The following is a 13,294-nucleotide window of genomic DNA, read 5'->3' on the forward strand; positions in this document are numbered from 1 at the left end:
CTCAATGCTCATAAATACCTTATCTGTAGGAAACTTTCTTTAAGGGAAAAGCAGCTTTAGCCTGTCTCCAGTATATGGCCCTGACTTGCTTATACATGTAATCTATTATGAAGGAAAAAGAGCCATCCTCACAAATCTATAAGATTAAAACTCCTAGCACAAACACAGCTTGAATCAGTGCTTCTGTAGCTTGTTTCAGCAAAGGGACCATCACCAGCACTGTGGCTACAACATATGCCTTGCCATCAGATACAAGAGTTAGGCTTCACATCCACGTCCTGTGCAATAAAAAAGCTTTAAATCTGAATGGAACATCCATAGAACTAGCTCACAGACAACTCAGAAGCAGGAACACTTTGGTCTGTGTTCAAGTAAAATGAAGGTTGAGATTTCTTTATGCAGCAGCAGAAGTAGGATTCTGTATCTCTCTTTGGAGTCAAGTTGGTCTTTGAAAGAAAACCAATTTGCTTTTAAGAGGTTCTAATCTAGTAGGATACCAGATGATGGCAAGTGTGTTTAAACCAAGTATAGACTAAGGGACTGGTACATTGAAAAACTACCTTCTGTTTCAGCAGAGGGTAATTAGGGTGTCAGCAATGCTGTTGTTACTACTAAGGTCACCAAGGACCTAGACCAAGAAGTTACATCCAGCAACACCTTATTACAGTGTACAGAGGTCAACAGTAAGAGGTAAAAGAAAAAGATAACCTTTTATCAGACTTTTACATTACATTGCTAATTTTTATTACAGAATATTTTTCATTCTTTTATTTTGATCCACTGATATTTATTTCTGATTCTGACTCTGCCTACTGTTATTCACCCTACTTGTTAATTCTAATCTATTCTTTTTATTTGTAAAAGCATAACTTTTCTGAGGCATAGTTGTGTGTGTATATGTGTATTTAACCTATTCTAGAAACATTAAAGTAGAAGAGATCTAGATTACAGATTATGATAGCATGTAAAGAGTTTTATACAGTTAATACCTGAGAGTCTGCACAGTGGGGAACTCTGAAGTAATATGTAAGGTGTCAAGAACAAGCAGGTCAGGACTGTGGCACTCAAAGGGCAGGTAACTAGCTTTTCAGTAACATTTTTAAGTAACAGTTTCACAGATCCTCAGAGAATGCCAGGCATTAAAGGACGCATCTCAAAATCCATACAGCAGATTTCTGGTTTCCAAATTTCTGGGAGATATACTTAATACGGTATTTAAAACTCTGCAATTGCTATGTAAGAGACATTCTGGAGAGTTACGTATTATCCAAAAATAAATTTTTCAGAAGCAGGAAATTTTAAAATAAGAAACCAACCAAAAAAGAATGGCCAACCTTTTAAACCTTTTTTTTTCCATTAATAAGGAGCTACATAGTCTGCTGGTGAAGAACTTGATAGAAATTGACTGTTTTCACTTAGTGGGCTGATCCCCTTGTATCTGTGTCAGATAAAATCATAGCACTTATCATTTGTTACCATGGATACCATGAAGACACTGCCATACACTAAATAGTAGTAGAGGAAGACAACATAATTTTCTGGAACTAGTCCCGTTTTGCCTTCATAAGTTGCCTTTAACCATCCTGGTTCCACTGATGGGTCCACGCTGGAAAATATCTCTCCTTGTGGGAAGGAAAACTCATGCTGTGCTCTGCTTTACAGGAGTACATGGTTTTGGCTTGGTGCCCAGAAGAAACTGGCTTAGGTGAACCAACATTTTCAAACAGTTGAGCTTTTGCTGCCACTACTGAGCCAGGACGCTGATAGCTATTGCTTGCGGTGGTGTCTAGTCTTAACCTGCTGCACATTTTTGGAGGCAGGTCTGGGTTTGAAGCTTTGGGTGTCTCCTTGGAACCTACAGAAGTTAAGCTTTGAATAGATCCACTGTAGCTCATGTTTCCTTCAGCTGCAGAGATGGATCTGAGAGAAGAAGCAGAAGCTCTTTTCAGTCCTGAAAGTCCATAAGGCCCTTTCTTGACTAGGTCTATGGGTGGGGAAACATCCCCTGGGCTAGTGACCGAAGCAGCACTCTGGCAATCTGATTCTGCATCTGTCTTGGTTGCATCTTCTCTAGAACTTGATTCAGGACTGGTTGTCCAGAGACCAAGGCTTTTCTGTCCATGGGAAGATGAAAGGGTTGCAATCCAAGGAATCCCTCCAGATTTCTCCCTGGGCTGGCAGGAAGCTGACTTTGTAGTGCTATTTTGTTCTGAGGAAAGATAAGAGAGTGACTTGATGCTCCCCATGGGGGTGCTGTCTGTGCTGCTGCTATAGGAGTCACTGTCAGGTTCAGCCAGGCATGGAGTACACGTCCCTCTGGGCTTCCCAGAGCCTGTAGAGAGGCAGATTGCTCGTGTCCTTTGGGATCCAGATCGAGACTGAGGCTGAGGAAGAGGAATGCTTGGGTCTGGAGCAGTATGAAAAAACATTTCATCATGCTCTGTAAGAATTTCTAACACAATATTGTGAAATTTAATATTCACCATAGAAGCTACAGTTTATTCTTGTGCTCTCATTAGAGTTGGGAGAAATATGACACCAAGATTTGAGACAGTCATGAGATTTTGTTGGCTGTGCAGTGATACTTTGACCAGATGTTTTATTAAGATGTCCAGCATCTCTTTGTTTTTCTCTGGCAATTTGCACACCAATGCATGTACAGCCTCCACCCTGTAGTTTTGGTCATCAGATTTAACAGCAATGATACAAATCTTTGTGTAACTTGTAAGTCATCAGTGGTGCTGCAAAGCACCTGAGGTAGTTTTTCAGCCCACTCATTGTCTTATTGTCCCACAGTTCAATATCAATATCAGGAGGGGATTTAGGAGAAAATATGATATTCACAAGTTTTTGAACTTTGGAGTTCACTCCTCCTATTCAGTAGAGGCCTAAAACGGTGATACTGCTTGTTTCCACAGCTTGAATGCAGTTTCTCACAAAATTGAACCCTGCTTCATTCAAATACCTTTCTTCTTTCTTGCTTATAATGTCAGGCAGAGTATAAATCCTTTCCTTCCCATCCATGGCTTCAAGCCAGAGTTTCCTATTAGCGTCTGAGAAGGCCTGTAATGTGATGATCCCATGCCTTTCAACTACTTGTATGTCGAAGCAGAAGTGTTTGTCAATTGAATCTGTCTTTCGTCGGATACAAGATTTTGAACATTTCCGGTGAGCTAGTAACAAGGCTGTTTAATCCACGTAAAACCAAGCAGTCGTTTCTCCTGGACATATGGATAGCCTTCCATCGTCCACTGGCTGGGTGGTCTGTAGTCCTGGTTGGCAGATTTCATCCTTTGCATCAACCCCTCTACCTCTTGTCGAGTACTTTCAAAATTATTCCTTGTATTCTGCAAGTCGAACTGCAGCTGTTGCTTATGCGGTGCAAATTCCTGGGCAAGTTCATATCCCTCGTGGTAAAAAAGTAAATAAACCCTGAAGAAATGACAAAAGCAGTTCAGCAAATTCAAACTTTCTTTCTTGAACCGCTTGAATTTTAAAGACATATTTTTTCATTTATTTTTATTTATTTGTTTATTTATTTATTTTGAGACGGAGTTTTGCTCTTGTTTCCCAGGCTGGAGTGCAATGGCGCAGTCTCGGCTCACCGCAACCTCTGCCTCCTGGGTCCAAGCGATTCTCCTGCGTCAGCCTCCCGAGTAGCTGGCTTTACAGGCATGTGCCACCACACCTGGCTAATTTTGTATTTTTAGTGGAGACGGATTTCTCCATGTAGGTCTGTCTGGTCTCGAACTCCCAACCTCACGTGATCCGCCCGCCTCGGCCTCCCAGAGTGCTGGGATTACAGGCGTGAGCCATTTAAAGACATTCTAATGATGCTTCATAGAAGTTCTGATGTGCTTGATCAATTTGTGTATCTGCCTCTTGCAAATGAGACTCCTTTTTCTTTGCAGATAAATTTAAATGCTTTTCAAGGATAGAGTAATATTTTTCACTCTTTGTCAAACTTCTTTCCATCTTTTACTGCACCTATCTGTTCTTTTCAAAATTTCTCAAGTGGTGCAATTAATACATCATTAGCCTTTTGGATCAGTCTTCACCTTTCTTCTTCTGCTGCAATGAGTAGTCTTGCAAATTCTTTTAGTGACTGACTAATACTAATTTCATCATCTGTTTCAGCATTATCAATACATTCAAATTGGAAATCTTGTAATGACTGGGAAAATTTCTGCACTGCCATAGACAGATCCCCAACCTGGGTAGAGGTGTGTTCCTTTGGAAAGGGTGAAAGGGTAAGGGAACTGGGTAGGCAATCAACATTACATGTCTTCAACGCCCCAGTGAGCAGAGAGCCGTCCTTAATGAGCTCCTTGATGAACTTGTTGGTTCGCTCCAGCTCAATCTCCTGACACTGCAAGCGCTCCCTGAAATCCGGGCTGTCCAAGTAGGAATCGCTGAACTCCAGAGTAGGCAGCCCCATGGCACAGGCGCTGTCAGCGGCGTCCGCGGGCACGTCTGGGCCGGCGGTCAGGGCAGCAGCTGGCGGCGGCGGAGGCAGGCGCTGGGGACGCGCGATCGCGGGGAAGGCGCTGCTGGGACGCCAGGGGACTGATCGCTGGAAGGAAACGGGCCCGCGCGCTGCAGCCGCCTGAGCCGGGCTCAGCCTTCCTCTCCGGGGGCGAGGCGAGCGCAGGCCTGGCGGAGGGCCTAGGCGCGGGTCCGCTCAGGTTGTTGTCATCGGGAGGCACCGTCGTTCGGTGCGCTGGGACTGCGAGCAACATTGTTGATTATTAAAGAAGCACACAATAGAAGTGCTAATTTTATTTTATGAGTTCCTTGATAATTTTTAGACTCTTTTGTAGGAAAGAAAAGTAGTGTGTTTATGCTTGCCCCAGGCTTCCCTGTATGAAAGCTGCTTTTTCTCAACTTTCAAAAATGAGTTTCTGATTGACATTAATGATTCTGTTAAATTTCTATATAAGGCAAAGGCAATTGGGAACATTTGGAAAGGCATTTGGAAACTTCCAAAATTATAAATATTTGCATTTAAATTTCCAAAGCCAGTTGTGTTCATTAGTTTTATTTTTTTAATTTTTCCTAAGAAATTATCTCACAAAAAGCAAGAGGCCTCTAGTGTAACCAGTTTTCATTTTTCCTGTTACTGGAGTCAGATCAGCTGAAGCATGTTCAACCTCTCCCCTGTGGGCCAGTTACAGGGGAAGGAAGGAAGGGGGGGAGGGAGGAAGGGAGAAAGGGAGGGAGGGAGGGAGGAAGGGAGGGAAATGCAGTCCTGGGGATACACTAACAGTTCCAGAAACAGAAGCAATTTATTTTCTCAATTTCTTTCTTACCTTCTTTTACACTATCATTCACTAATTAATTCAATCACCAGCATGGTTTTACATGTCCAGCTTCTTTCCTTTTCTTAAAAATCTCTTCCAATCACACCGTCTTTTTCTTAAAAGCTTCAAATTTCCCATAGTTATTTTATTCAAAAGCCATGAAGTTCAACATGATTTTGGCATACACTCTGGATCATAGAATAGAATTAGAAACCTTGGCATGGCCCAACACACACACACACACACACACGACACAGCTTTCTGATCAGCAGCTTTTGGAAATGGAGTACTGCTGTGGAAGTAGAAAGGGGATTTTCCTATTATTAGGGACCTACAATGTGGTAGGCACTAAGACAAACATCTGACTTCATTACTCTAATCCTCAGAAATCTCTGTAGTGTGCCCATTCCTATATCACAGATGAGATATTAGTTCATGAAAGCTGTCCTCTATCCAAGGTTACGTAATTTGTGCCGAGTTATACAGCAAAATTGGAATGCCGGTCTCTAATCTCTAAAGCCCATACTTTCCCTACTGTAGTTTATTGCCTCTCCTAGGAAATTTCTTCCTCCATGACAATATCATGAAGAAGGGGAAACTATTGCTTGTCACTTCGTAGTATCAACACTTCTTCCATCATCTAGCATGAATAATGTAGAGACACCACGAAATCTGTTGGAGAGCAGAAATAATCTTAAGGTTGTTCAACTTCCTAGCCACCCTGGTTCCTTTCCTGACCAGAAGCAAGAAAGAATTATTAAAGAACTCTGTGAAATTGACCTTTGGTGTGGGAAGAAAGCATAACAAGATGGTGAATCAAACATTGTGTTGCATTTAGCATTTATTATAGATTATTATGCAAAGTGAAGTAAAATTTTGTTAAATGCAAAATTGTCTATAAGAACAGCATAATATGTGCTTAATCCTACTTCTCTGCGATCACATGATAAGTTAGTCACATGATTGGGATTTTAGACATGATGGTGCAGAGAGGTAAGTAACTTGCCCCATTCACATAGCAAATAAATGGCAGAATCAGAATTCAAATCCAGTCTTTCATAGCTCCAAAGGGCCTGAGTTCTTTCCAATACACCGATGGTTCTCAACTTCAGAGTGTATCAGAATTACTAGAGAGTGTGTTCAAAGTAAAGCTAGATGCCCAAGCTTTGACACTGCTGAATGGGCATTTCCAGGGTCAGGATGTATGTTTGTTTGTTTGTTTGTTTGAGCAACTTTCTAGGCAACCCTGCTACATGATGAAGTTTGACGGCCATACTACTATACCATGCTGCCTTATGGAGTTATAGAAATGATCCTTGCTAAAGCATTAAAAACATGTAGACTAATCTTTACATCTTATGGGAGTTACTAGTGAACTAGCAAAAATTTTAACATTTTGTGAATTTTTGTTAATCTGTACATTGGGTACATATATATATATGTATGTAAGCAGGTCTTTGAAGGTTAATGGGACTAAATAATACAGTTATTTTTGAAGAGCAAGACTTAGTAAAATAATTAAAGACCAAAGATTCTCATGACTTGAAAAGTTTGACTAGAAAAGCTTCAATGAGCCCAATGAAGTAGAGGCCAAATCTCCTGTGGATAATACCAAATGAGGTCATGTGGCTAACGCGTTGATTATAAGAGACCACATTAAAGGCTTCTGAATTGTTTCAAAAGCATTATATAAATTTAATGCCCCCAACCCAATTCCTGCTTCTAATAAAAACACAGTGTTAGTGTCTGACCACAGAAGTCATACATGAGGAGTTTATATTTGTATTTTTTATTTTATTCACTTAATTTTTTTTGAGATGAAGTCTCACTCTGTTGCCCAAGCTAGAGTGCAGTGGCACAATCGTGGCTCACTGCAACCTCCACCTCCCACACTCTCATTTTTACAGAGTTTTCCTGACTGTTCTCATTGCATATACTTCTTGATTAAATTTAAGATAATCTTGCCAGGTTTTTAAAAATCTTGGGAGTTTGATTGGAATTACTTTATAGATATAGAATACTTTAGAAACATTTAGCATATTTAAAATATTGATTCTTCCTATCCAAGAACAAAGTTTTCCCATTTATTCAATTTTTGTTGTTTTTTATTATATTCATTTATGATTAATTTGTTATATTTTAAATGTCCACATTTGAACATTTCTTCCATTGTATTCTCTAATTTTTGTTTATATACAGGCAAGCTAATGTTTTTTTTGTTTTGTTTTGTTTTTGTTTTTTTGGGACGGAGTCTTGCTCTGTTGCCCAGGCTGGAGTGCAGTGGCATGATCTCGGCTCACTGCAAGCTCTGCCTCCCGGGTTCATGCCATTCTCCTGCCTCAGCCTCCCAAATAGCTGGGACTACAGGTGCCCGCCACCACGCCCGGCTAATTTTTTTGTATTTTTAGTAGAGACGAGGTTTCACCATGTTAGCCAGGATGGTCTCGATCTCCTGACCTCATGATCCGCCTGCCTCAGCCTCCCAAAGTGCTGGGATTAAGGCTTGAGCCACTGCACCCAGCCTTTTTATATAATTTTTAATCAGCGGACACCTTACTGAACTATAGTACACTTTAGCTTTTTAAAAAAGCTGCTTCTGTTTTCCAGGCATGCAATTATATAATCCTATAGTAATTTTTGTGACTGTCTTTTTAATATCTATATTTCTTCATTAATTTTAGTTTTCTTTCTAATTACTTGCATGGCTAGGACCTCAGAACAATGTTAAATAGTAGTTGTGACTAGGCATTATTTCTAGCCCTGGCTTTACAAGCAGTATTCCTAGCTTTTCACCATTAAGAATGACATTGGCTAGCAAATTTAAATATATATTGTTTAATCATCTTATTCCTATTCTAGTGAATTCATTTAATTAAATTGGAAATGAAAACTAAACATCATCTTAAACTTTTCAAAATACATATAGATTATTAAATAGTTTTTCTCTTTTTGAGTTAAATTAAATTAATAAGTTTCCTGGTATTCAATAAACCATGTATTCCTGGAATGAACTACTTCATTGTTATCACATACTGTTTATATAGCTTTGTATTCCAGTAGTTGCAATTTCAGATTTTGACATCAATTTTCATGTCTGGCCTAGACCTTTATAATAACAACTTATATTGCTCATTTAAAAATCCACTGTTGCTCCTCTCCAGTTTATTTATATTTTCCAATTTCTTCAGTTAGCTGCTTAATTTACATGTTTTTGTTCTTTTAATGGCTGCTTATAGAAGCATCTTTGTAAATTCAGAGGATTGTGATTCTTTTTCCAGTTGATTAGAGCCAAGTGACATCTAAATATGCATACAGTGCATCAGTGAATAGGGTTTATGTACACAAACACATCATCAATACATAAGACATTCCAAGTATCACGTAACTGTGCAGCCGTGCCCCATCCTTTCCTTCCTGGTGTTTTGGTGCAGCCACCAAAATCTGATAGGTATGCCGGTTACGGGAGTAGGTGCAGTTAGAGACAGGCATGATGCTGACTTACCTCACTGTATTTCCTTCTGCTTAGTCTTCTGTAGACATGCTGTGCAACTTAACATCACTGCCACCCAGCGGCTCTTATGGCTAGTGAGATGCCAAAGCTGGAAGCCTTTATACATATCTCTACTGCCTTCTCAAATGGTAACCTGAAGCACATCGATGAAGTTGTTTATTCGTGCCCTGTGGAGCCAAAAAAAATCTGTGATTCCCTTGAATAATTCGTCAAATAAAGGGATCCAGGTGTGAGTAGAATGTTGCTCTCTTGGATTCTTTGTAGCTATTAATGAGATGATGAAGTGAAACACTTTTGAAGCAAAATGCTTTGAAACACTGCTAGCCTTAGCTACCTTGTCCCTGCTAGCTCCTTCATCCCCTGGTGGGGAATATACTGCTGAAAGAGAAGGGGGATAGAAAATTCTTAAAGAAACATTTTGCTAAACTGTATTAGATTGCATGAGGTACTTGGGAATATTATACATAGAAGTGGTTTCTCACTTCTTAATGAACTTAACATTGTCACTAGATAAAGCAAGTACATTGTATAGTATAAAAGTTCAGAAGAAAAATTTTTGATTCAGACATGAGTTCGGCATAGCTCCACAACTAACTAGCTGTGTGACTTTGAGAAAGCCCCTTGGCTTCTCTGAACCCCAGGTCCTTCATTTGTAAAATGGGCCCATTTGATTGTTGTGAGGTTGAATAAAGTTATATAAAACACTTATTGCAGTGCTAGGGAGTGTTTAATATCAGTTAATCAAATGATTAGTAAAGAAGAACTAATGAAGAATAAGAATTGCTCCAAGATCTGGCAGAAGGTCTCTTGACTTCTTTGGTTAAGACACCCTTTCCTTACTGTCCTATTATGCAAGAGAAATAGTGTCTAGGATTTTTCTCTTCTTGCCAAACAGCAGAAACCACTTTCATCCTAGGACACAGCTCGGGTCTCAGGATATGTTTGTTTTCTGTTTCTTTATTCTGCTCCATTTCACTAAGTTTACCTTGTTTTTTGTTCTATTTTTTTTAAAAACTCTACATAAAAATAATTATACCAGAAAAATGGACTCTTTCACAGTAAATTTATTACATTATAATTTTCTATAATATTATATTTACATTTAATATATACTCTTTAAAAAGCTTTAGCTTAATTAAGAGTTCATTCTCTTCAGGGGAAACATTTTTATCTCCTCCAGTTCTGAGAACAGATATTTTTGTCTGTCATAAAAATGTCCAGGACAAAGAAGAATGAAAGTCATCTAAAGGACCTGGAGGTTACTTAAAGTTGCTAATAAATGGAGGTTTGCTACATTGATACAGAGAAACATTTTAGAGTGCAGAATTTATCAGGATAGTGGGAGAAAAGGCAGGTGTACTCTGAGGCCCAACATCAAGGCAATAAACTATGTTTAAAACCTCAGAGCATTTTCAGGATAGAATTGACTTCTGTCAGTTACCCTCATATGGTGTTGTCTCTTGGCAAATGTGATGCTTCCATATTTGATATACCAAGGAGAGGGGCAGACTCCTTTTGTTTCCAGGCCATTTCCTGGGACTTTCTCCACTGCTGATCTCTCTAACACCTGACAGGTCGTAGTGCAATTTGAGGCAGCAAGAGTCTGAGGGTTCATCAGAGAAAAGAAGTAGGAGTTCACTGCTAACGAAGGGCTTCTCTAGGTACTCCATACCACCATGTCCAGACACTAAATAATGGGTTTCAAAGAAGAATAAACTCACCTCCCAGAGGAAGAGTTGATTTGTCTTCAGGCATTCAGCACTTTCCACACTCCCTCAAGTATGTGATATATGAACAAAGTGCAATTGACATTTTTACAAAATTTTTAATGTTCATCTGTCATTACTGTTCTCCAAGGATAACAATTATTTAAGCAACTAATTAGAACCAGGAATGAAATTATTTTATCTCAACAGATACCTTTTGCATGCAATTAAGGAATGAAGTTTTTTTAAAAAAACAGAAAAAGTCATACTTATTATTTGTTAATTCAAAATTAATTAGGACAGCCAGGAACAGCTGTCGAGGCTCATTTCTCTCAGCCCTCCCCTTACCTTCCTGCTGCAGTCACAAGGAAGTAAGGCCTCCTCTCCTCACACTCTGCCTGCCTTTGCGCTCAAAGCTCTCTGTTCCTAGAGCCTATTTCCCCTTCTGCTTCACCTGGTTGATTCTCACTCAGACATCAAGGCTCCCTGTGAAGCTCTCTGGCTTAGGCAGCCTTCCCGAGTGCCCCATAGTACCCAGTGCTCAGCTTTATTATTGCTTGTAACACATCTCATTCTGAATGTCTGGTTGCTTATCTACATTTTCCATTAGACAATGACTGTCTCAATGGAAGAGAATATTTCTTGCTCCTCTTTGCATCTTCGGCTAGGGACTCAATGCTTGCTGAATGAATGAAAAGTTTTTGGTGGAACTAGATGATTGTTGTTCATACTGTTCTGACTGTTTTTGTTTGTTTTGACTGGAACAAGAATAGATGACAGAATTCCATAGCAAGCTAATATTTGGGGATGCAGAAGTCTTATGTACAAAATATCTATTTATATCCCCACATCTTACCCGTTTCTGATTGTTCATTTTTTTCTTCTTAAACTTTGAATGAAACCTATATGTGAAGCTTTGAATAGCACTTTAAATAAAGCCCAGCAACCCCTCTCCACCTATACCATCATCTATGACTATTTCAATAACTCCTATACCAGATGGAATTTTTGGAAGTTTTAGAATGACAAATAACATTAAAAACATTATGAATAAATATTAATTTACCTAAACACAGGTTTAGTTTTTTGTTTTAAGAAAATACTTTTTCTTTGATGAGTTCTCTATTTAGTAATTGGCCTGTGTTAAAAAAGAATTATTTTCAAAGGTTTTTAGGTTTCTATTTCCCCTGGGAGTTTATCTTTCAGTGAAACAGAGAAATACCTAGGGAACAGTTTTTTTTTGAACAGTAACTTCAAGGGGTCTAGCAGCTGTCATTTGCTCTTAGTATTTCAGCCATTCTTAAGGAACCAGGAGTTAGACATCAAGATAATCTTGAAGCTGTACTCTGGGCATTGTGATCTCAAAAACATAGCCATGACAATGTAAAAGGAAACTTTATTTTTCCAGAAAATCTGTTGAACGGGAATTCTAGTTCTGGAAGATAAAGAAGGATTTGCATTTTTGGCCAGGACCTTTCTGATGGCTTGGGCAGAAGTGATACTGCTCAGTGCTGTTAATAAAGTGAATGGGACTGTGAACTTCAACCTCATGCTAACATCCCGGTCCCTACCTTTGCAGGCCTAACGTCTCTCCTCGTTCAGCTCCCCCGATTTTCTATCTGGCCTATATCCTGAGACTGTCGGGCCTGAGCTCCCTTTCTTTAGCACCTATCTAAAAACTTTAGAATTACCTTGGCTCTGAAATATTCCAGAAAGATGAAATTTGATTTTGTTAGCACAAAAACTTTAGCATGTTAGCATAAAAATATTTTCAAATAACTTAAATCAGAAGTTAATGCTTTTAATGAGTAGGACAAGCATGGCCATTAATCAGTGTTAAACAACAATTTTCCTGGCTCTTATACCTGTAGTTGTCTTCTGCCCCTCATCCCAGCCACCAGTTCCCATCCTGACTCATCTCTATCTTCATATTACCAGCTTCTGCCTATTTGGTGTATTTACCTTGGAAATTTATGGGCATAAATGGATCAGGGATTGCCAGTGAAATTCTGGTTTTCCAGAATAACAGTTTACGTAGAATGTTTATTTTTAAAAATGCATATAACTGACCAAGAAAGGCAGAGTTTTATGGTTGGTGCTTTTCTTATGTTTTAGGTCAAGGTAACTCCTCTTAAGGGAACCAGTGTAGAAGAAAACGGCTTCTGCACCTGTATAAAAACCTGAAATAACTAGAATTAGGAACTAGAAAAATGGAATCACAAATACTTATTGGTTTATTGAACATATGTAAATAAATCTGAAATAAGAAGGGAAGGGAGGAGATGAATCATTATTGAGCAATCACTGTGAGCAAGACACTTCCACAGACATTTATTTCCATAACTTAATATTGTAGGGTTGATTTATCATCACTGCTATGCTAATTAAGGAGCAAAAAGCTCAGGAAGGCTTAGTAACTCCTTGAAAGTCTATCAAGACTTTCAAGAAAGGTATCCATGGCCACTTGATTCTGAAGCTCATGGTCTTTCCAGTCTACTCACATACTCGGCAGTGTTAGAGATTAAAAGGTGCTTTCTTAGCATATAGACTGTGTTCCCAAGGACCTCACATCCCAGACAAATAGAACAGGGCAGAATTATACACGTGGGGTGGTGGGAAAACAGTACATATTAAGCCTGGTGGAGTGGAGAGAGGCATATGAGGTGACTTGGAAGAGTGGGAAGAGTGTGGGTAGGTGAGATGTGCGCACGTGCCAGGCAGGGCAACTGGAGCTGGGAAACCCAGGCATGTTTGGGACACAGCCAGAAGTCCCTCTT

General features: G+C 39.3%; 1 protein-coding gene and 1 pseudogene across 1 annotated transcript in view; one reads left to right on the top strand and one right to left on the bottom strand.

Moving 5' to 3' along the window:
- Positions 1 to 13,294, top strand: part of LOC117979370 (putative inactive fatty acyl-CoA reductase 2-like protein) — a 77,280-nt gene that overhangs the window by 40,192 nt on the left and 23,794 nt on the right. The gene's annotated exons all lie outside the window — the stretch shown is intronic.
- On the bottom strand, positions 1,390 to 5,378 carry LOC117979305 (rho GTPase-activating protein 42-like; annotated as a pseudogene).

This window comes from Pan paniscus, chromosome 13 (genome assembly GCF_029289425.2).
Source record: "Pan paniscus chromosome 13, NHGRI_mPanPan1-v2.0_pri, whole genome shotgun sequence".
In the NCBI taxonomy this organism is placed as follows: domain Eukaryota; kingdom Metazoa; phylum Chordata; class Mammalia; order Primates; family Hominidae; genus Pan; species Pan paniscus.